Source organism: Oncorhynchus mykiss, chromosome 4, assembly GCF_013265735.2.
Source record: "Oncorhynchus mykiss isolate Arlee chromosome 4, USDA_OmykA_1.1, whole genome shotgun sequence".
In the NCBI taxonomy this organism is placed as follows: domain Eukaryota; kingdom Metazoa; phylum Chordata; class Actinopteri; order Salmoniformes; family Salmonidae; genus Oncorhynchus; species Oncorhynchus mykiss.
The window spans coordinates 4,835,717-4,859,309 of record NC_048568.1 but is presented as its reverse complement, the minus strand read 5'-3'; the positions used below and the strand labels follow the sequence as shown (position 1 = coordinate 4,859,309).

At 43.4% G+C, this 23,593-nt stretch overlaps 1 protein-coding gene and 1 pseudogene across 5 annotated transcripts in view; one reads left to right on the top strand and one right to left on the bottom strand.

Moving 5' to 3' along the window:
* Window positions 1-3,685: 3,685 nt before the first annotated feature.
* Window positions 3,686-3,852, bottom strand: LOC118964514 (annotated as a pseudogene).
* Window positions 3,853-13,640: 9,788 nt separating this feature from the next.
* LOC110521979 (ankyrin repeat and SOCS box protein 2) overlaps window positions 13,641-23,593 on the top strand; it is a 35,350-nt gene continuing 25,397 nt past the window's right edge. Inside the window, exon 1 of one of the 5 annotated variants that reach the window (XM_021600002.2) lies at window positions 13,641-13,891. The gene's annotated coding sequence lies outside the window, so the exon portion shown is untranslated. Of the gene's footprint in view, window positions 13,892-18,166; window positions 18,305-23,593 lie in introns of those variants that run through there. The other 4 variants (XM_021600000.2, XM_021600003.2, XM_021599999.2 and 1 more) reach the window with 4 other exon arrangements.

Here is a 23,593-nt window from a genome sequence, read left to right as displayed (position 1 = left end):
TATCCTAACTTCACTTTGTCAGGCAAAGACTCAACTTCAAAACTCAAAAGAACAGACAATGACTCTTCTGTTTCCTCACTCTCGCCACCCTGTACAGGCAGTGGTTAGTCGGGCTGATTGAGGAAGTATGTACAATTAGATATGGTTAAAGTGACTATGCATATATGATAAACAGAGAGTAGCAGTAGCGTAAAAGAGGGGTTGGCGGGTGGTAGGTGTCGGGACACAATGCAGATAGCCCGGTTAGACAATGTGCTGGGGCACTGGTTGGTCAGGCCAATTGAGGTAGTATGTACAGTGCCTTGCGAAAGTATTCGACCCCCTTGAACTTTGTGACCTTTTGCCACATTTTAGGCTTCAAACATACATCAAAAACTGAAAATTTGGGCATGCAAAATTATTCAGCCCCCTTAAGTTAATACTTTGTAGCGCCACCTTTTGCAGCTGTAAGTCAGCTTGGGGTATGTCTCTATCAGTTTTGCACATCAAGAGACTGACATTTTTTCCCATTCCTCCTTGCAAAACAGCTCGAGCTCAGTGAGGTTGGATGGAGAGCATTTGTGAACAGCAGTTTTCAGTTCTTTCCACAGATTCTCGATTGGATTCAGGTCTGGACTTTGACATGGCCATTCTAACACCTGGATATGTTTATTTTTGAACCATTCCATTGTAGATTTTGCTTTATGTTTTGGATCATTGTCTTGTTGGAAGACAAATCTCCGTCCCAGTCTCAGGTCTTTTGCAGACTCCATCAGGTTTTCTTCCAGAATGGTCCTGTATTTGGCTCCATCCATCTTCCCATCAATTTTAACCATCTTCCCTGTCCCTGCTGAAGAAAAGCAGGCCCAAACCATGATGCTGCCACCACCATGTTTGACAGTGGGGATGGTGTGTTCAGGGTGATGAGCTGTGTTGCTTTTACGCCAAACATAACGTCTTGCATTGTTGCCAAAAAGTTCAATTTTGGTTTCATCTGACCAGAGCACCTTCTTCCACATGTTTGGTGTGTCTCACAGGTGGCTTGTGGCAAACTTTAAACAACACTTTTTATGGATATCTTTAAGAAATGGCTTTCTTCTTGCCACTCTTCCATAAAGGCCAGATTTGTGCAATATACGACTGATTGTTGTCCTATGGACAGAGTCTCCCACCTCAGCTGTAGATCTCTGCAGTTCATCCAGAGTGATCATGGGCCTCTTGGCTGCATCTCTGATCAGTCTTCTCCTTGTATGAGCTGAAAGTTTAGAGGGACGGCCAGGTCTTGGTAGATTTGCAGTGGTCTGATACTCCTTCCATTTCAATATTATCGCTTGCACAGTGCTCCTTGGGATGTTTAAAGCTTGGGAAATCTTTTTGTATCCAAATCCGGCTTTAAACTTCTTCACAACAGTATCTCTGACCTTTCTGGTGTGTTCCTTGTTCTTCATGATGCTCTCTGCGCTTTTGACGGACCTCTGAGACTATCACAGTGCAGGTGCATTTATACGGAGACTTGATTACACACAGGTGGATTGTATTTATCATCATTAGTCATTTAGGTCAACATTGGATCATTCAGAGATCCTCACTGAACTTCTGGAGAGAGTTTGCTGCACTGAAAGTAAAGGGGCTGAATAATTTTGCACGCCTAATTTTTCAGTTTTTGATTTGTTAAAAAAGTTAGAAATATCAAATAAATGTCGTTCCACTTCATGATTGTGTCCCACTTGTTGTTGATTCTTCACAAAAAATACAGTTTTATATCTTTATGTTTGAAGCCTGAAATGTGGCAAAAGGTCGCAAAGTTCAAGGGGGCCGAATACTTTCGCAAGGCACTGTACACATGAGATGAGTAATGTAGGGTGGGTAAACATATTAAGTGGCATTGTTTAAAGTGGCTAGTGATACATGTATTACATAAAGATGGCAAGATGCAGTAGGTGGTATAGAGTACAGTATATACACATGAGATGAGTAATGGGTATGGGTATGTAGGGTATGTAAACATTATATTAAGTGGCATTGTTTAAAGTGGCTAGTGATACATTTTTTTACATACATTTTTCCATTATTCAAGTGGCTGGAGTTGAGTCAGTATGTTGGCAGCAGCCACTGTTTAACAGTCTGATGGCCTTGAGATAGAAGCTGTTTTTCTGTCTCTCTGTCCCAGATGCACCTGTACTGACCTCGCCTTCTGGATGATAACGGGGTGAACAGGCAGTGGCTCGGGTGGTTGTTGTCCTTGATGATCTTTATGGACGTCCTGTGACATCGGGGGGTGTAGGTGTCCTGGAGGGCAGGTAGTTTGCCCCTGGTGATGCGTTGTGCAGACCTCACTACCCTCTGGAGAGCCTTACGGTTGAGGGCGGTGCAGTTGCCATACCAGGTGGTGATACAGCCCTCCAGGATGCTCTCGATTGTGCATCTGTAGAAGTTTGTGAGTGCTTTTGGTGACAAGCCAAAAAGGCTGCTGCGCCTTCTTCACGATGCTGTCTGTGTGAGTGGACCAATTCAGTTTGTCTGTGATGTGTATGCCGAGGAACTTAAAACTTGCTACCCTCTCCACTACTGTTCCATCGATGTCGATAGGGGAGTGCTCCCTCTGCTGTTTCCTGAAGTCCACGATCATCTCCTTTGTTTTGTTGACGTTGAGTGTGAGGTTATTTTCCTGACACCACTCTCCGAGGGCCCTCAACTCCTCCCTATAGGCCGTCTCATCTTTGTTGGTAATCAAGCCTACCACTGTAGTGTCGTCTGCAAACTTGACGATTGAGTTGGAGGCGTGCATGGCCACGCAGTCGTGGGTGAACAGGGAGTACAGGAGAGGGCTCAGAACGCACCCCTGTGGGGCCCCAGTGTTGAGGAAAAACGGGGTGGAGATGTTGTTTACCTACACTCACCACCTGGGTGCGGCCCGTCGGGAGGTCCAGTACCCAGTTGCACAGGGCGGGGTCGAGACCCAGGGTCTTGAGCTTGATGACGAGTTTGGAGGGTACTATGATGTTAAATGCTGAGCTGTAGTTGATGTTGATAATGCGGTCGACATTTGATTGTGAGGAATTCTAAGTCAGGTGAACAAAAGGACTTGAGTTCCTGTATGTTGTTATGATCACACCACGTCTCGTTAATCATAAGGCATACCCCCCCCGCCCCTCTTCTTACCAGAAAGATGTTTGTTTCTGTCGGCTCGATGCGTGAAGAAACCAGCTGGCTGTACCGACTCTGATAGCGTGTCTTGAGTGAGCCATGTTTCCTTGAAGCAAAGAACGTTACAGTCTCTGATGTCTCTCTGGAATGCTACCCTTGCTTGGATTTCATCAACCTTGTTGTCAAGAGACTGGACAATGGCGAGTAGTATGCCCGGGAGTGGTGCACGATGTGACCGTCTACGGAGCCTGACCAGAAGACAACTTCGTCTGCCCCTTTTACGGCGCCTTTTATTTGGTTCGCCGGCTGGGAACCGATCCATTGTCCCGGGTGGTGGGCAAAACACAGGATCCGCTTCGGGAAAGTCGTATTCCTATTCGTAATGATGGTGAGTTGACGTTGCTTTTATATCCAGTAGTTCCTCCCGACTGTATGTAATAAAACCTAAGATTACCTGGGGTACCAATGTAATAAATAACACGTAAAAAAATAAAATACTGCATAGTTTCCTAGGAACGCGAAGCAAGGCGGCCATCTCTGTCGGCGCCGGAAGTTGAATAGGGGGTGCACCGATCCTGGAGGTACTGCAATACCAGTTCGTTGCGTGGAGTGGACGGAGCAAGCCCCTATTCCATCTCCCTGTTCCAAAAATCGATTTAATATATGGTCCCCAGATAGGGGACCTATCAGATATTAAACTGACAAGAACAGATGATTCGAAGCTTTTATTCTAACTTTTCATACATTTACACGGTGAACATTTCACACTTCTTTTAACATGCCCATATCCAAACAAAACTTGTAACAAAAAAACACCCATCGGTTTTCAAAAAACACTGAACCCCTTTCTCTCTGGTAAGAGATAGGCAACCAATGCCCGCCCCCAATCTTTTCCAGGGGGCTGCTGCAAACTAACAAAAATCACAAGCCATCAATAAACATAAGCATTCCAAATCCCACAAAACCTACCAACCTACCTTCTAAACCTTACCTACCTGACAAGCCCCAACCCCCCTTTCCACCGCTCTAAGGCGGCATGGTGGCCCCACTTCCTCCTTATCCTCCCCCTCAAATCTCCCTCCACTCTCCTCACTATTCCCTCCACCCCCATGTCTTCCCCTGACTTAACCAGCCCATACATGGCATCCCAGAGCCCTTTCTTAAAAAGACTGATAAGCAGCCACAACAGAAAACGGTCCCTACCTACCCCCCCTGCTCCCCCTACCCCTCTCTCCACCCACGCCCATGTTAAAACAAAACCTCCCTTCACTCTCCCTAGCAAACCCTGAGCCCTGGCCCACTCTACTCCTGCGAAAGGACAGTCCCAGTACATGTGGCGTATCATCTCCTCCTCACCACAAGTTGGTATCGGGCACTGGGGGGACCGTGCCAAGCTATGCCGGTACATGATGGATCGTACCGGCAGGCACTTGTGGAGGCTTAACCAATTTAGATCCTTAAGACGATTGTCTAGGCCCCGCGCCTGTATGGTCTCCCAGACCACAACAGGGGTACCCACCACAGGGGGCGCACAAACGGTCCGTCTGACCTCCTCGTACAGGCGTCTGTGGTCCAAACCTACCCGGGCGACTTCAACCTCGGGGTGCGCGCGCAGCCACTTCACCGCATGGCTGAAGTGCCACGGCAGCTGTTCAGTCCGAGGACCCGTGTTGGACTACACCATTATGCTTCTCGCCTGGTACGAGAAAAACACCCACAGGAAATAACCGGAGGGATGAATCACTGGATTAGCGAGCTCATTCAACAAAAACGAAACAAATATCGAGTCCAGCTGGAGTGGGAAGTGTGCAACTCCCCTCCCACCCTCCCCGATGGTTGAGAGCATGCGAGCCCTGGCGACATACTCATACCTGCCCCCCCACATGAACTGAAACACGAGCCTTACCAGCCCCCTCCTCATGCTCGCTGGCAATGGATAGATATAGGCCAAATACAGAAGGGAAGGCAGTACATCCACCTTCAGGACCAGGATCTTGCCCAACAAAGACAAGGATCTGGCCTTCCACATTGCCTGCTTCCTCTGAACCACAGCAACCCTCATGTTCCAGTTCAGTGTCGCGGAGCCGGAGGTCTCAAAGTGGACCCCAAGAATCCTCAGGGCCCCATTACAGAGAGATAGTCCTCCGGGCACGTCCGTCCTGCCCCGCCATCTGCAGAAATACTTAACAGACGAATTGGCGAGGTTAAGGACCACTCCCGACGCGCCTGTAAAGTCTCCAATTATGGCCAGAGACCTTAGCAGGCACGAGTCCTTGCACAAAAGCGAGGTGGTGTCATCGGCGTACTGTGTCACCATCATTATTTGAATCTCTGCCATGGTTGCACACTTAAAAAGAAAAGTCAACCAGGTGCAGGGTTCAAGTACTCACTCTGTCCGGTGGATAAAGGTCCTCATCGAACTTGGACGCTGGACCAGCAGCCTCCGAGGACCCACCAACCTTCCCACCCCCCATACCGCCCTCCTGAGAAGGGGTTGGGGATGGGGGGTCCCGGCATCCCAGAACTAGCCTGAGACACCCCATCCCCATCTGGCAAAAACAGCCCTAGGGGACGACATGTTCTTGTCCATCTGGAAGAGCTGGAGAGATGGACCCCGTGAGGACAGGGGAGACACCTCGGTAGTACTGACCATCTCCCCCACCCCTCGTACATCCACGGACAAGGGCTCTTGACCCCCTACCTCTGAGGCCTCCCCATCCACTGCATCCCCCTTCTGAGAAGCCCACGATGCAGGGAAGGGGTTGGGGTTGTGGATGGGGGGTCCCGGCGTCCCAGAAAAAGCCTGAGACACCCCATCTCGATCGGGCATACACAGCGCAGGGGCCACCAGATCTATGTCCATCGGGATTAGTGGGAAAGATGATACCCGCGGTGACTGGGGGGCCACCTCTGTGGCACTGTCCCCAATCACTCTCACATTTGGTGCGGTCAAGGACCGGGCTTGCTTCTCCAGTTCCCCACTCACCATCTTCCTTGCTGCCTCTTCTGGCCTGTGACCTAGGTTCCCTTCTCCTGGCCTCCCCTTCCCCTCCACACCTTTTCTTCCGTCCATTCTTCCCCCAGCAGCCGCTGCGCATATGTTTGTTGCCTCACCGGGAACTCGTGAAACAGGTGCGTTTTACTGCCACATCCATAACATTCTTTTGGTGCCGTACAATTTTTGGCCTCATGTTCCTCCGACATGCAAAACCTGCATTTTACCAGCCCACATGAGGCTGTTCCATGCCCGTACTCCCTGCATTTCCTGCAGAAAGGTGGCTGACGTGCATAGAACAGCATGCCTATATCCGCCCCTACTGAAAAGACTGCAGAACCCACCCGGATCTTCCCTTAGGAGCACCTGGAATTGGCGGCGGCCGTTCCAGAAGCCCAGCGAGTCCTTTACGTACCTGGCTCCTGATGTTACATCGCAGTAGCGACCCAAAAAGGCTGCCACCGCCATATCCGTCACATGTGGATTATACATATGCATATTTATTGTTCTGAAATTCCTTCTTGCCAGGCACACAATGTTGAAAAAGGACTAAGGTCTTTCCCCTTTTGCCTCCTTTACCTTCTCCATTACTCCATCACTCTTACTTTCAATGTAGAAAGTTACGTCGTACGCCTCTTCCATTGTGTTCCCCTGCAGGCACATCACATCTGGGACCTTCAGAGATAGCGCCCCCATCAACACGGTCCTGGCGAAGGTGTCCCTCGGCATCCTTACTTCTCCTTCTTGCTTCCATGCAAATCTTATCGTGTTCTTTAGTCTGGCCCTCGGAACCGACCCTGTGTTCCTACTACCCGCCATATCTGTATGGCTGTAGTCTAAATTAGTTTTAAGAAATTTTCGGCAAAATTCCAAAAAACTCTCTCAACGCCCTCCGGCCTTCGACCTTTGACTCAGCGGGCTCTGGGGCACCTCAGTCCCGAGCTTGATCTTTTTTATTTATTTCACCTTTATTTAACCAGGTAGGCAAGTTGAGAACAAGTTCTCATTTACAATTGCGACCTGGCCAACATAAAGCAAAGCAGTTCGACACATACAACGACACAGAGTTACACATGGAGTAAAACAAACATACAGTCAATAATACAGTAACAAGTTTATATACGATGTGAGCAAATGAGGTGAGATAAGGGAGGTAAAGGCAAAAAAAGGCCATGGTGGCAAAGTAAATGCAATATAGCAAGTAAAACACTGGAATGGTAGATTTGCAGTGGAAGAAGAATGTGCAAAGTAGAAATAAAAATAATGGGGATCTGAGCCAAAAGGCCGAGAAGCGATTATTTGCACAGACCTTTGGGCATAGATTCTATTGGTGAGGGAACCATAGTGTCGTGGAGGATCGTTACAATATATAACACTTACAAGAACTTTGTGAATTCAATATAGGCTTTTAATTCAAACAGAAGTTTAAAAAATATATTTTTTACCCAGTTTAATTAACCCTTAACCCCTCTTTTCCATGTTCTTCCTGATGGGGCTCAGATAGGTGTAGCAATATGGTGATGACCCCACCCTGCTGTGTAATGGTCTCCAAAACACTTCTGCTATATTACTTACACAAATCTAGAACCTCCAGATATGCAAACATTAACTACTGTAGAAACCAATGTCCAATATCAAAACAACCCTGGTCTAAAGTTAATCTGTATTCACTTTCTCTAACTGTCTGCCATATTGTGTGTTCCCAGACATCATGGCTAGTGGATCCACACCCATCTCCAAAACTCACAATGGTGAGAGAGGAAACACAGTTTCTAACAGTGTGTGTTTGGTTTAAGCATGACGATCAGAATATGAGGAGTAGAGATTGAGAGCAGGGGGGATGATTAGAAGTTGTAAGGAGGTGGTTGAATGAATCTGTATTACATCTCTTTAAACAGTACTGCAAAAAAGTGTACTTACAGAGTGCATCAAACATGATTTAGAGCTTGTTTATTGAAAAGTGTTTATTTCTGTATTAAAATGTTGCATCTTGCTGAAAATTGTCCACAGTGTTCCTATCATCTAGTTTAAACAGTACTGCAATAAAATGTACTTACAGAGTGCATCAAACATGATTTAGACCTTGTTTTTGGAAAAGTGTTTATTTCAGTATTTCAATGTTGCAACTTGCTGAAAATAGTCCACAGTGTTCCTATCATACAGTTTAAACAGTACTGCAAAATGTTATCCCATTTTATAAGAGATTCTCCGAAATGTAAATGTTCCAGGCATTTATATATCAACTCCAATCGTACTTTATCAAAAGCCTTTTCAAAGTCAGCTATGAATAGCAGGCCTGGTTTCCCAGATTTTTAATGGTGTTCTATTGTTTCCAGTATGTGTCTTATATTATCTCTAATGTATTGTCCATGTCAGAAATCTGTCTGATTAGAATTAATAATTTCCAATAATACCTTTTTTAATTCTATGAGCTATATGTAAGGGAATAAGTGTAAGGGGCCTACAATTTTTTTAATGGACTGGATCTTTATATTTCCCACTTGTATCCTGTTTCAGTAATAATTAAATCAGACCTTCTTGTTGAGTGTCTGATTATCTACCATTTACATAGGAGTGGTTAAAACATGCTAATAACGGTCCTCTGAGTATATCAAAAAAGGTTTGGTATACCTCCACTGGCATGCCATCCATCCATGGAGTTTTCCAGGACTTAAAGGCTTTATTTACATCAAGAAGTTCCTCCTCTGTAGTATCGCCGTCAAATTAGTATTTCTATATGGTTGTTAATTTTACATTATTATTAAAGGGCTAGGGCCCTTTTTTTCTCAATTTCCACCTGAAGGATGTGCCCAAAGAAAACTGCCTGTTTGCTCAGCCAGGATATGCATACAATTGGTACCATTGGAAAGAAAACACTTTGAAGTTTGTAGAAATGTTAAAATAATGTAGGAGAAAACCCAAAGAAAAACAACCAGATTATAACACAATAGATATGGTAGGAGAACATTTAAAGAAAAAACAATTTGATTTTTTTTTTTTTGAGAGACCATGCTCTTACAATGTAAAGTATAAGGGCATGCTGGGAATTAGCTCCCTGCAATTCCTATGGCAATTCCTATGGCTTCCATAGGGTGTCAGCAGACTATGTTCAAGGTTTCAGGCTTATAACTTCAAAAACAAAGAAGAAATATCAGTTTTAATACAGGGACATAGTCTTGGAAATTCGTGTTTGCGCACACCATGAAGAAAGGACGTACCTGCTAAAATCGGTTTCCAATTGAACATACTTCTTTCCGTAAGAAATATTATAGTTTGATTACATTTTAGGGTATCTGAGGAGTAAATAGAAACATATTTTGATTTTCGGATTCCTTTCTCTGCACTTTGAACGAGTGGATTACTCACATCGATGGCGCCATCTAAACTGACTTTTTGGGATATAAAAAATGATTTTATCTAACAAAACAACACTACATGTTATAGCTGGGACCCTTTGGATGACAAATCAGAGGAAGATTTTCAAAAAGTAAGTGAATATTTAATCGCTAATGTTGAATTTATGAAACCTGTGCCAGTGGAAATTGGGGCACCGTCCTCAAACAATCGCATGGCATGCTTTCGCTGTAATAGTTACTGTAAAACGGACAGAGCAGTTTGATTAAGAAGAATTTAAGCTTTCAACCGATATAAGACACTTAAATTTATCTTAATGTTTAATATCCGTAATTCTTATGATTTTTTACTTGAATTGCGCGCCTTCCAATTTCACCGGAAGTTGTCCCTCTATCGGGATGCCTAGCTCTAAGAAGTTTTAATAGAAAAAAAATCGATACATTTAGCTTCGGTTAGAGAAGATGGGGGAGACTGAAATGAAAACATATGCTTTAAGTTCTTTGCTTCCTCTTTCAAAATATAATTTGGTGAATCATGGATGACTCCGTCAAGTTTCAATTCATTTTGGTAGCATTCCTATGTTGAAGATTCAAAAATAATTTAGTGCATTTTTCCCCATATTCCAATTGCTTTATTATTATAATATATTACACTTGATCTATGTTGAATAAGTTCCACCATGTATTTTTGTTTTTCCCCTGACTTATTCTGAGCCTCTATGGTACAGTTTTTATTGCTATTTTTCTGTTTTGTTAGACCTTCTATTTCCTTTGTTAGTATGGACTCCTTTGACCTAAATTGCTTTTGTTTGTTTTAGAGCTGAGTACCGAATTGCATGGCCTCTAAAGGCACATTTAAAAGAGTTCCATACAATAAGCGGATTTGCTATACCTATGATATGTTAGAACAATTCATTTATAAATTCCTCTGTCTTAGTTAAAAACAAGTTATCATCCATTAGGCTTTGATTAGATTTCCAATATCCTTTCCCACCTGGAAATTCAGTAAGAGTAATGTATATGCCAATTATCTGTCAGTCCGACCTCAATACAGGATTAGGATTGAATCCTACTACACCGGCTACGCTCGTCTGATGAGGCAGGGCTTGAAAACTATTACAGACCACAAAGGGAAAACCAGCCGCGAGCTGCCCAATGACTTGAGCTGATGTTGCTTCCAGAGGGAGCTTGGAACTCGTTATTGAGTGTTGCTACGTGCTTCAGCACTCGGGGGTCCTGTTCTGTGAGCTTGTGTGGCCTACCACTTTGCGGCTGAGCCTTTGTTACTAGATGATTCCACTTCAAAATAACAGCACTCACAGTTGACCGGGGCAGCTCTAGCAGGGCAGAAATTTGATGGACTTACTTGCTGGAAAGGTAACATCCTACGATGGTGCCATGTTGAAAGTCAGTGAGCTCTTCAGCTAGGCCATTCTACTGCCAATGTTTGTCTATGGAGATTCCATGGCTATGTGCTCGATTTTATCCACCTGTCAGCAATGGGTGTGGTTGAAATAGCCAAATCCAGTAATTTGAAGTGGTGTCCACATACTGTACTTTTGTATGGAATGCCTTCAGAAAAGTATTCAGACCCATTGACTTTGTTAGTTTACAGCCTTATTCTGAAATTGATTTTTTTTAAAGTTCCTCATCAACCTACACACAGGGTTTTTGCAACTTTTAAAGGAAATTTTTGCAACTTTTAAAAAATTAAAAAACTGTAATATCACATTTACATAAGTATTCAGACCCTTAACTCTGTACTTTGTTGAATCACCTTCGGCGGCGATTACAGCCTTGATTCTTCTTGGGTATGACAGTACAAGCTTGGCACACCTGTATTTGGGGAGTTTCTCCAATTCTTCTCTGCAGATCCTCTCAAGCTCTGTCAGGTTGGATGGGGAGCGTCACTGCATAGCTATTTTCAGGTCTCTCCAGAGATGTTTGATTGGGTTCAAGTCAAGGCTCTGTCTGGGCCACTCAATGATATTCAGATACTTATACTGAAGCCACTCCTGTGTTGTCTTGGCTCCGTGCTTAGCGTTGTAGTCCTGTTGGAAGGTGAACCGTCACCCCAGTCTGAAGTCCTGAGCGCTCTGGGGCAGGTTTTCATGAAAGGATCTCTCTGTACTTTGCTCTGTTAATCTGTCCCTCGATCCTGACTAGTCTCCCAGTCCCTGCCGCTGAAAAATATCTCCACAGCAAAATGCCGCCATCACCATGCTTCACCGTAGGGAGGATGCCAGGTTTCCTGCGGACATGAAGCTTGTCATTCAGGCCAAAGAGTTCAATCTTGGTTTCAACAGACCAGAGGATCATGTTTCTCATGGTCTGAGAGTCCTATCGGGGGAGAAGGTGTGTCTTTTGGCAAACTCCATGAGGGCTGTCATGTGCATTTTACTGAGGACTGGCTTCTGTCTGGCCACTCGACCATAAGGGTCTGATTAGTGGAGTGCTGCAGAGATGGTTGTCCTTCTGGAAGGTTATCCCATCTCCACAGAGGAACTCTGGAGATCTGTAAGTGAGACCACTGTGTTCTTGGTCACCTCCCTGACCAAGGCCCTTCTCCCCCGGTTGCTCAGTTTGGCCAGGCGGCCAGCTCTAGGAAGAGTCTTGGTGGTTCCAAACTTCTTCCATTTAAGAATGATGGAGGCCACTTTGTTCTTAGGGACCTTCAACTCTGCACAAATGTTTTGGTACCCTTTCCCAGATCTGTGCCTTGACACAATCCTGTCTCAGAGCTCTACGGACCATTCCATTGGCCTCATGGCTTGGTGTTTGCATTGACATGCACTGTCAACTGTTGACCCTGATATAGAAATCATGTCCAATCAATTGAATTTATCATAGGTGGACTCCAATCAAGTTCTTGAAACAAGGATTATCAATTCCGAGTCTCATAGCAAAGGTCTGAGTAGGTCTGAATAGGTATTTCTGTATTTCTGTTTTGTCATTGTGGGGTATTGTGTGTATATATTGATGACGAAAATGTTTATTTAATCCATTTTAGTATAAGGCTGTAACGTAACAAAATGTGGAAAAAGAGAAGTTCTGTTCTGAATACTTATAGTTCTGAATACTTATATAGTGTATTTTCTGTGCTAATATCGCTGGCTATTATAATGTTTACTAGGTAGCTAACGTTACCCTCGCGACCATGGTCACAGTGACCAACCTGACTCACAACACAGGCTGGGAGCAGCTCATGGGCACTTAGGAGTAAAGTGTCTTGCTCAAGGGCACAACATCAGCAGGTAGTATACAGAAATATTGTAGCTGGTAACCTTGTGGCTGCCGGATTACTCCCTGCAGATTTTCCCACAGGCAGCAGCTAGGGGTTCAAACCGATAACTATCGCTTAAAATTTCTCCCCTGGCGGTTGAGCCTAGTGGTTAAAACTAACTTTGAATCCAAGATCTACTTGGACAAGTTAGTTGTTTTCTATTTTGATGTTATTCACAAAAATAATAATAATAATAATAGGCACGCAAATGTTCACACTTTGATTCAGTAGGTAAAACTAGAAATTGTGTTTTCTGCTGACGCCATGCTTTCTGCAACATACTTTTTATTGCTTGTTCTGCACGACAACAAACAATTAGCTGAGTACAGAACAAACCCCTAAGCTCTACACTCAACAGGGTATTAACAAATTCACTGACGACATGACTGTAACTCTAGTGGCTGGTATTCTCGATTCCAGCCTGTGGGTATCTGTGAATTTGTCCACATACAAAAAGGAACGTAAAGTGTACTGGGTTTAGAAGTAAACAAACACATGACACAGATTGAGCTGCCAACACAACGGAAAGAAGCTAACCTTGTTGATCAACTTGAATCTTTTTTCATGCAGTTAATGAACACCTCTTTGCATTGTAGTGATTTTAACACAATACCAGACTAGTTAACATAAGAAACAACTCACCATAATTAAACCTGACCCAGACGCAGAAAGAGTCTGACCAAGCACAGGAGGACTACAAGCCTAAAGACTGTACTCTGGACTACTCACAGTTTCCATTGAACATAGTCAATATCACTTTATTGTAATATTTACGAATTGTATGATTGACACATTTCCTGAATTTTGGGAATCTTTACTTTTACTCCCAAGAGTTCCAGCTATTTGTTTTGTTGTTCAGCGAACTCAGTCCCTCATCAAAAAACTAGGCCAGCTCCTGCTCTGGAGCAATCTGAGCTATGAAGGGGGAGAGGAAAAGTTGGCCCACCATACCTTGGATATCACGTGAAGCCTCCAAAAATATCCTAGACGGCTGGAGCAGAAGCCCAGGCTCAGAGCCCTCCACTGTCAGAGTAGTGGAGAAGTCTTAGTGGGGGAAAGTGAGACTAACCAGAGAAGAAAAACACTTTTTAAACTGTTTTTGCCTCTGGAGAACGGTAAGAGCTTGGGTGGAAGGTAAGACAAATTTTGGACTATGTTGTTCTTCCCTGTATTATACTTATGCTAAAAAAAATATTCTACTGAGCCATTTACTTTATTTTCATATTCTTATCTTTTATTATTACTTATTGCATTGTCGAGAAGGAACCTGCAACCTGCAAGGGCTCCCGAGTGGTACAGGGCTCTAAAGCATTGCATCTCAGTGCTAGAGGTGTCCCTACAGACAGACACCCTGGTCTGAATCCAGGCTGTATCACAACTGACCATGATTGGGAGTCCCATAGGGCGGCACACAGTGTAGTCTGGGTTTGGCCGGTGTAGACCGTCATTGTAAATAAGAATTTGCATGACATTCTTATTAGGGGTGTGCCGACATGGCCATAATCATATCCATAAATTGACAGTTCATACTTGTGAGTGGAAAAAACTGAAAAAAAACATGTTTTTTTATGACTAAATAGATGTTGGCAAAATACCTCCCTGCACATTTTCACTGCAAAAAAGCTACAGATTAGGATCAGCACGTGGAGGGGTGTGTGTGTGTGTGTGTGTGTGTGCCTGTGTCATCAACTTGTTGCAGGCAGACAAGTTTGCTGTCACTCAGTCAGAATACACATCAGCGTTTAATATTTTTGCCCTAACCTTTCCTCGCTTGCTAGATAGTATGCACATTGATGGCTTGACAGCAACAGTCCTCGACATGTGATTTATCATAGTAGCAATCTAAATGATCAGACCGAAAACATGCGAGGAAAACTGATCAAGTGAAATTATGAAGCGAGTGGACAGGAGAAATACAGCTTAAATCTATCCAATAAACGCAGCAGGATTAACGTATAGCCTGCCCTTCTCTTTACAAACAGCCAGTTGAGTTATTTAGACCACATAGAACCTTGCACATGACTGACTGACATTAATAAGATAAGTGCTGGCACCCACATTTTTTTTCTATAACGGATAATTACAAAAAAACTTTATCATAATCATATCCAGAAAATTACATTATCCGTTACAAAACTCGCTTTGTCCGACTACTCGGCCCATCCCTAATTATTGTGTACAATGGGAGTTTGCCGTATTAGTTGACAAGCCACTTGCACATACTTTGGTTTTGCAGTTACATTCAACTACGTATTTATTTAGACAGTGATTTATTTAGACACCTTAGCCAACTCAATTTTTCACAATTCCTGACATTTAATAGTAGTAAAAATTCCCTGTCTTAGGTCAGTTAGGATCACCACTTTAATTTAAGAATGTGAAATGTCAGAATAATAGTAGAGAGAATGATTTATTTCAGCTTTTTGTTTCTTTCATCACATTCCCAGTGGGTCATAAGTTTACATACACTCAATTTGTATTCGGCAGCATTGTTTTAAATCCTCTCTGATCTCCCCATCCCGGATCCGGGATCGTGAATACAGACTCAAGCTCATTACCATAACGCAACGTTAACTATTCATGAAAATCGCAAATGAAATGAAATAAATATGCCATCTCTCAAGCTTAGCCTTTTGTAAACAACACTGTCATCTCAGATTTTCAAAATATGCTTCTCAACCATAGGAAAACAATCATTTGTGTAACAGTAGCTAGCTAGCGTAGCATTTAGCGTTAGCATTAGCGTTAGCATCCAGCAGGCAACATTTCAACAAAAACAAGAAAAGCCTTCAAATAAAATAATTTACCTTTGAAGAACTTTGGATGTTTTCAATGAGGAGACTCTCAGTTAGATAGCAAATGCTCAGTTTTTTCAAAAATATTCTTTGTGTATTAGAAATAGCTCCGTTTTGTACATCACATTTGGCTACCAAAAAAACCCGAAAATTCAGTCCTCAAAACGCGAACTTTTTTCCAAATTAACTCCATAATATCGACTGAAAACATGGCAAACGTGGCAATGGCAATCCTCAAGGTGTTTTTCACATATCTCTTCGATGATATATCGTTCGTGGAAGCCTGGTTTCTCCTCTCTATCAAATGTAAAAATACTTGCACCTGGCGTTGCGCACCAATTTCGATGCAGGACACCAGGCGGACACTTGGAAAATGTAGTCTCTTATGGTCAATCTTCCAATGATATGCCTACAAATACGTCACAATGCTGCCGACATCTTGGGGAAACGGCAGAAGGTCTAAGCTTATTCCTGTCGCATTCACAGCCATATAAGGAGACATTAGAAAACAGAGCTTCAGAAATTCTGCTCATTTCCTGTTTGACGTTTCATCTTGGTTTCGCCTGTAGAATGAGTTCTGGGGCACTCAAAGACAATATCTTTGCAGATTCTGAAACTTCAGAGTGTTTTCTTTCCAAAACTGTCAATAATATGCATAGTCGAGCATCTTTTCGTGACAAAATATTGCGCTTAAAACGGGAACGTTTTTTATCCAATAATGAAATAGCGCCCCCATAGACTCAACTGGTTTTAACTTGGGTCAAATGTTTCGGGTAGCCTTCCACAAGCTTCCCACAATAAGTTGGGTGAATTTTGGCCCATTCCTCCTGACAGAGCTGGTGTAACTGAGTCAGGTTTGTAGGCCTCCTTGCTCGCGCACGCTTTTTCAATTCTGCCCACACATTTTGTATGGGATTGAGGTCCGGGATTTGTGATGGCCACTCCAATACCTTGACTTTATTGTCCTTGACTTTGTTGTCCTCCGTCATGAAGCCATCTATTTTGTGAAGTGCACCAGTCCCTCCTGCAGCAAAGCACCCCCACAATATGATGCTGCCACCCCCACAATATGATGCTGCCACCCCCGTGCTTCACGGTTGGGATTGTGTTCTTCGGCTTGCAAGCTTCCCCCCTTTTTTTCCAAACATAATGATGGTCATTATGGCCAAAGAGTTCTATTTTTGTTTCATCAGACCAGAGGACATTTCTCCAAAAAGTACGATCTTTGTCTCCATGTGTGGTTGCACATTAGAGTCTGGCTTTTTTTATGGCTGTTTGGGAGCAATGGCTTCTTCCTTGCTGAACAGCCTTTCAGGTTATGCTGATATAGGACTCATTTTACTGTGGATATAGATACTTTTGTACCTGTTTCCTCCAGCATCTTCACAAGGTCCTTTGCTGTTGTTTTGGGATTGATTTGCACTTTTCTCACCAAAGTACGTTCATCCCTAGGAGACAACACGCGTCTTCTTCCTGAGCGGTATGACGGCTGCGTGGTCCAATGGTGTTTATACTTGCGTACTATTGTTTGTACAGATGAAAGTGGTACCTTCAGACATTTGAAAATTGCTCCCAAGGATGAACCAGACTTGTGGAGGTCTACAATGTTTTTTCTGAGGTCTTGGCTGATTTCTTTTGATTTTCCCATGATGTCAAGCAAAGAGGCACTGAGTTTGAAGGTAGGCCTTGAAATACATCCACAGGTACACCTCAAATTGACTCAAATTATGTCAATTAGCCTATCAGAAGCTTCTAATGCCATGAAATCATATTCTGGAATTTTCCAAGCTTTTTAAAGGCACAGTCAACTTAGTGTATGTAAACTTCCAACTTCAACTTTATTTGTTCTCTGTTCCCCATTGTCCTTGTTGGTTATTGTTACCATGTCTGTTGATCTTGTGAGCACCTGTGCTGTTGTATCGGCTTCCATGCTACGTGTTGTTGTGCACTTGTTTTACAGTTCTAGTCCCATGTATTATTTAGAGGTTTACACGTTCCTCTTTGTTTGGGTGGAGAAAAAGAAAAACTATCACGGATTACTGGCTTGTCTTCTATCATCATACCACGTGACACAAAAACTGCATCAAACTTGTGGAAGCATTTGCAGTTTGTTTGGTTGTGTTTGGATTGTGTTGTGCCCTATAGAAATGAATGGTAAATAATGTATTGAGTCACTTCTATAGTAAATAAGAATAGAATATATTTCAGAACACTTCTACATTAATGAGAATGCTACCATAATTACGGATAATCATTAATGAATTGTGAATAATTATGAGTCAAACGCTTGATGTAATCATCGCGTGCTAGGAAAATAGGACCAAATACTAATCTTTTGATTAAATTGAATACACTTAATGTCACACCCTGATCTGTTTCACCTGTCTTTGTGATTGTCTCCACCCTCCCTTCCAGGTGTCACCCATATTCCCCTTTATCCCCTGTGTATTTATACCTAGTTCTCTGTTTGTCTGTTGCCAGTTTGTATTGTTTGTTCAAGTCAACCAGCGGTTTTTGTCTCAGCTCCTGCTTTTTCCAGTCTCTCTTTTCTCGCTCTCCTGGTTTTGACCCTTGCCTGTCCTGACTCCGAGCCCGCCTGTCCTGACTCCGAGCCCGCCTGCCTGACCACTCTGCCTGCCCCTGACCCTGAGCCTGCCTGCCGACCTGTAGCTTTGCCCCCTCTGGATTAACGACCTCTGCTTTACCCTGACCCTGAGCCTGCCTGCTACCTGGTACCGTAGCCCCACCTCTGGTAAACTGACTCCTGCCTTCCTAGACCTGTCTATTGCCTGCACCTGTTGGATTATTAAACTATTGTTTATTCGACGTGGTCTGCATCTGGGTCTTACCTTCATACAGTGGGGCAAAAAAGTATTTAGTCAGCCACCAATTGTGCAAGTTCTCCCACGTAAAGATGAGAGAGGCCTGTAATTTTCCTCATAGGTACACTTAAACTATGACAGACAAAATTAGAAAAAAAATCCAGAATATGACATTGTATGATTTTTAATGAATTTATTTGCAAATAATGGTGGAAAATAAGTATTTGGTCACCTACAAACAAGCAAGATTTCTGTCTCTCACAGACCTGTAACTTCTTCTTTAAGAGGCTCCTCTGTCCTCCACTCGTTACCTGTATTAATGGCACCTGTTTGAACTTGTTATCAGTATAAAAGACACCTGTCCACAACCTCAAACAGTCACACTCCAAACTCCACTATGGCCAAGAGCTGTCAAAGGACACCAGAAACAAAATTGTAGACCTGCACCAGGCTGGGAAGACTGAATCTGCAATAGGCAATTGGTTTGAAGAAATCAACTGTGGGAGCAATTATTAGGAAATGGAAGACATACAAGCCCACTGATAATCTCCCTCGATCTGGGGCTCCACGCAAGATCTCACCCCGTGGGGTCAAAATGATCACAAGAACGGTGAGCAAAAATCCCAGAACCACACGGTGGGACCGAGTGAATGACCTGCAGAGAGCTGGGACCAAAGTAACAAAGCCTACCATCAGTAACACACTACGCCGCCAGGGACTCAAATCTTGCAGTGCCAGACGTGTCCCCTGCTTAAGCCAGTACATGTCCAGGCCCGTCTGAAGTTTGCTTGAGAGCATTTGGATGATCCAGAAGAAGATTGGGAGAATGTCATATGGTCAGATGAAACCAAAATAAAACTTTTTGGTAAAAACTCAACTCGTCGTGTTTGGAGGACAAAGAATGCTGAGTTGCATCCAAAGAACACCATACCTACTGTGAAGCATGGTGGTGGAAACATCATGCTTTGGGGCTGTTTTTCTGCAAAGGGACCAGGACGACTGATCCGTGTAAAGGAAAGAATGAATGGGACCATGTATCGTGAGATCTTGAGTGAAAACCTCCTTCCATCAGCAAGGGCATGGAAAATGAAATGTGGCTGGGTCTTTCAGCATGACAATGATCCCAAACACACCGCCCGGGCAACGAAGGAGTGTCTTCGTAAGAAGCATTTCAAGGTCCTGGAGTGGCTCAGCCAGTCTCCAGATCTCAACCCCATAGAAAATCTTTGGAGGGAGTTGAAAGTCCGTGTTTCCCAGCAACAGCCCCAAAACATCACTGCTCTAGAGGAGATCTGCATGGAGGAATGGGCCAAAATACCAGCAACAGTGTGTGAAAACCTTATGAAGACTTACAGAAAACGTTTGACAAATACTTATTTTCCACCATAATTTGCAAATAAATTCATTAAAAATCCTACAATGTAATTTTGAGATTTTTTTTGTCCTAGTTGAAGTGTACCTATGATGAAAATTACAGGCCTCTCATCTTTTTAAGTGGGAGAACTTGCACAATTGGTGGCTGACTAAATACTTTTTTGCCCCACTGTACCTGATAGTACGAACTGGCCATGACTGGCCCAGCAGACCCGGACCAGTTGCGCAACGCCATCTCCTCCCAAGTAGCCTCCATTGGTAGGCACGAGCAATTGCTTATGGATCTGATGGAGGGAGTCCAAATGTTTGCTGAGCGCCATGACCAGGACATGCTGCTAGAGCATTTCCGCGGGACATCTGGGGGTCAGCCTGCCACGGTGCCCCCACAGCAACTCGGCAGTTAGCAGCGCCGCCCCACCACCTTCCCAGGAGCCCCGGTTACTTCCTCCAGAACGCTTTAATGGAGAGCCGAGCACCTGTTGGGCTTCATCCCTCCTCCTTCTCCTCGGATCGCTCCAAAATAGCCTACCTCATCACGCTGATGTCTGGAAGGGCTCTCACCTGGGCTACCGCCGTATGGGAACATCAGCAGAATGGGCCATGTGCGCGAGCCTGGAGGGGTTCATGGGAAAGGTGAGGAAAGTCTTTGATGCCACGTTCTCCGGGAGAGAAGCTGCCTGGAAGTTAATCCAGCTCCGACAGGATGCCCGCATTGTGGCCGACTATGCGGTGGATTGCCATACGTTGGCAGCGGAGACTGCGTGGAACCGGAAGCACTGTTCAACATGTTCCTGCACGGCGTCTCGGGGGAGGTTAAGGACGAGCTTGCGGATCGGGTCTTACCCACAGATATTGACTCCCTCATCGATAGGCGATTGCGGGAACGACGGATGGACAGGAAATTCGATTTCACTCACACGTCCAGGGATTCCAACTCTCCTCCGAGTCATCCTGGAAGTCTCTGACGGTCCTGTGGCCGAGAGCAAACGAGATTTCCTCGAGAGTCACCAAGGAGGCCTGAGGAACTGTTTCCTGAGCCCATGCAACTTAGGCAGGGCTGAGGTTTTGTCAGCTGAACGGCAACACCAGATCAGCACATGGAACTGTCTGTATTGTGGGACCTTTGGTCATTTTGTGTCCTCATGCCCGGTTTTTACTAGGCTCACCGGTAGGAGCGAGTACTCTGGTGGGCCATATGGGGAACTTTTCTGCTTTCCTTTACTCGCACCCCTTTTCATTTCATTCTGCTGTGGGGAAACCAGTCCAAATATCTCCGGGTCCTCATTGACTCTGGGGCTGATGAGAGCTTTTTGGACGCCACACTGGCTTCCAAGCTGAACATCCCCACTCAGCTCCTCTCCATTCCCGTGGATGTTACGTGTTCCAGGCTCTGGTGAATGACATTCTCCGCGACATGCTGAAACGGTTCCACTTTGCCTAATTGGATGACATCCTCGTCTTCTCCCTCTCCCCCCAAGAACACATGCTCCATGTCCGGCAGTTTCTCCAGTGCTGGAAAACTTGTTAATTCGTTAAGGTGGACAAGTGAGAGTTCCATCGCTCCACCATTCCCTTTCTGGGCTACATCATCTCTGCTGGGAGTGTCAAGATGGATCCCGAGAAGGTGAAAGTGGTGGTGGAATGGCCTCAGCAGATGTAACGCTTGTGGTGGATTGGCCAGGGTGTGGTTGGTACGTCAACATTATCCTACCAGCTATTTTGGAAGCTGTATGGAAAAGCTGTCCATTTTTTAGTCCTTAAAAACTTATTCGGGATAGGGGGCAGCATTTTCACTTTTGGATAAATAGCCTGCCCAATTTCAACTTCTTGCTACTCATCCCCAGAATATAAGATATGCATATTATTAGTAGACTTCTGAAGTTTCTAAAACTGTATGAATCATGTCTGTGAGTATAACAGAACTTATGCAGCAGGCAAAACCCAGAGGGCAAATCATTCAGATTGTTTGGGGAGGTCACTGTCTATTCAATGAAGTTTCATTGGGAAACTAGATTTCTAAGGGACTTGTTTTCAGTTCCTACCGCTTCCACTGGAAGTCACCAGTCTTTAGAAATTGGTTGAGGTTATTCCTTTGTGTAATGAAGAAGTACGGCCATCTTGAATGAGTGTCATTTGAAGTCTACTTTTTGAGAGAGGAGCATGACTTAAAGTAGCTTGAGTTTGTTGTCTTCCTGTATTGAACACAGATTGTCCCGTATTCAATTTGATCGATTATTAACGTTTAAAAATACCTAAAGTTGTATTACAAAAGTGGTTTGAAATGTTTTGGCAAAGTTTACAGGTAACATGAGAGATATTTTGTAGTGACGTTGCGCAAGTTGGAAGCTGTGTTTTTCTGGATCAAACGCACCAAATAAATTGACATTTTGGATATATATCGATGGAATTAATCGAACGAAGGGACCATTTGTGATGTTTATGGGACATATTGTAGAGCCAACAAAAGAAACTCGTCAAAGGCATGAATTATATTTTTATTTCTGCGTTTTGTGTTGCGCCTGCAGGGTTGAAATATGCTACTCTCTTTGTTTACTGTTGTGCTATCATCAGATAATAGCATCTTATGCTTTCGCCGAAAAGCCTTTTTGAAATCTGACATGTCTGGATTCACAACGAGTGTAGCTTTAATTTGGTATCCTACATGTGTGATTTAATGAAAGTTTGATTTTTATAGTATTTCATTTGAATTTGGTGCTCTACATTTTCCCTGACTACTGGCCAAGTGGGACGCAAGCGTCCTGCCTATCCCAGAGAGGTTTTAAATAAAACTTTTTATTGATCACAATTCTAGATTTCTAGCCCCTTGATATTATTGTTGGATCTGATTTTAATAGCTAACATTTCAATGCCATAATAAATAGATGTGCCAATAGTGGACAGCCTTGTTTTACTTCTCTTAACAATTTAATACTTTCTGAGAAGTAGCCATTATTTACTATTTTACACCTGGGGTTGCTATACATAACTTTAACACATTGTATAAGAGATTCTCCAAAATTAAAATTGTCCAGGCATTTACATATTCCAGTCATACTTCATCAAAGGCTATGAATACCAGGCCTGGTGTCACAGATTCTTTATAGTTGTATGATTTCCAGTATTTTTTCGAAACTATCGTCCATGTAAAAACCCTGTCTGACTAGAATGAATAATATATGACAATACCTTTTTAATAAATTCTATGCGCAATGCATTTTGCTAGAATTTTGGCATCACAATACTGAAGTGTAAGGGGTCTCCAGTTTTTTAGGTCGGACTTGATCTTTATATTTACCTCTTGGGTCCTGTTTCAGCAATCATAAATCAGACCTTCTTGCTGAGTATTTAAGATTTTTATAGGAGTGGTTAAAGCATGTTAATAACGGACCTTTGAGTACATTGAAAAATATTTGATATACCTTTGATATACCAGCCCTGGAGTTTTCCAGGACGTGAAGGCTTTACTTGCATCTAGAAGTTTCTCCTCTGTAATTAGGCCTTCACATGAGTATTTCTGTATACCTGTTAATTGTACACTATTAATATTAAAAATCCTTACAATTAACTTCAGTTAGTGGAGATGGAGGAAATTAAAACATATGATTGAAGTACTTTGCCTTTCTCTTTCAAAATATAATTTGATGATTCATGGATCACTCCATCATTTGTAACTTGTTTCTGTAAAATGTTGGTAGCATTTCTATGTTGAAGATATGGTAGCATTTCTATGTTGAACATAATTACAGTTTCAATGGAAAGTATTCAGACCCCTTGACTTTTTCCACATTTTGTTACAATCTTATACTGAAATTGACAAAATTGTTTTTTGACTAAGAATTTCTTTG